This window comes from Sinocyclocheilus rhinocerous, unplaced genomic scaffold (genome assembly GCF_001515625.1).
Source record: "Sinocyclocheilus rhinocerous isolate Xijiao unplaced genomic scaffold, SAMN03320098_v1.1 scaffold185, whole genome shotgun sequence".
Classification (NCBI taxonomy): domain Eukaryota; kingdom Metazoa; phylum Chordata; class Actinopteri; order Cypriniformes; family Cyprinidae; genus Sinocyclocheilus; species Sinocyclocheilus rhinocerous.
The window spans coordinates 1139912-1140636 of NW_015662163.1; the positions used below are offsets into that span (position 1 = coordinate 1139912).

The 725-nt window shown below is 41.0% G+C and overlaps 1 protein-coding gene across 4 annotated transcripts in view; it reads right to left on the reverse strand.

The window, feature by feature from the left end:
* Window positions 1-725, reverse strand: part of cad (carbamoyl-phosphate synthetase 2, aspartate transcarbamylase, and dihydroorotase) — a 44133-nt gene that overhangs the window by 22928 nt on the left and 20480 nt on the right. The window lies entirely within an intron of this gene.

Consider the following 725-nt stretch of genomic DNA (forward strand, 5'->3'; position numbering starts at 1 on the left):
AAAACTGTTGTCCATAAAATGTGTTGCACAAATTCGAACATTTGGGTTGTGCTGTTCTGTTGTAAACCGATCTTAACCAATGATTCCTAATTGCATCTACTTCCGGAAGGCCAAATAAAGTGCTTTTGCACTGAAACACACAGCGTCTCCCTGACATGGCTGCATCAACACTACTGCGGTTCCTGAAACCACGCCTTCCTTTCTTTGCGTGTATATTTGGGCGGCATTATGCAAATATTTCCACATCGTGACGTAGACATGTGGGGGCGTGTTTGAACACGTTGTTTTAGCCCGGTCTGGATCAGCCTTCTCTTTTAGATAGAATAAATCCTTTTGTGGGAGACTTTGAGCTTTGTAACTCTGCAGATCGTATACATGCACAAACAGCTACATAACACATTAAAGAAAAGGAAAAATAGAAATCGCATCATATGACCCCTTTAATATTTAACTTTAAACTATAACATAGGCTGATTATTCTTATAGATTGAAAGAAAAGTTCTTCAGCCAGGATAACTAATATAAAAATTGCTCAGAGTTGCTGCAGAAAACAAAAACAAAGAGTGGGCAACAACAAAAACATGTTTCTGGAGACTGGCTCATTCTGTGCCAGCAGGAGGCACTTCTGGAGCGGTAGTAACAGTGGTTTCCCCGGTAACGGCTGTACACAAAGCAGCGCTGCGCTCATGAACGCTGCTTTATCAGATAAAATTAAAATGCCATCG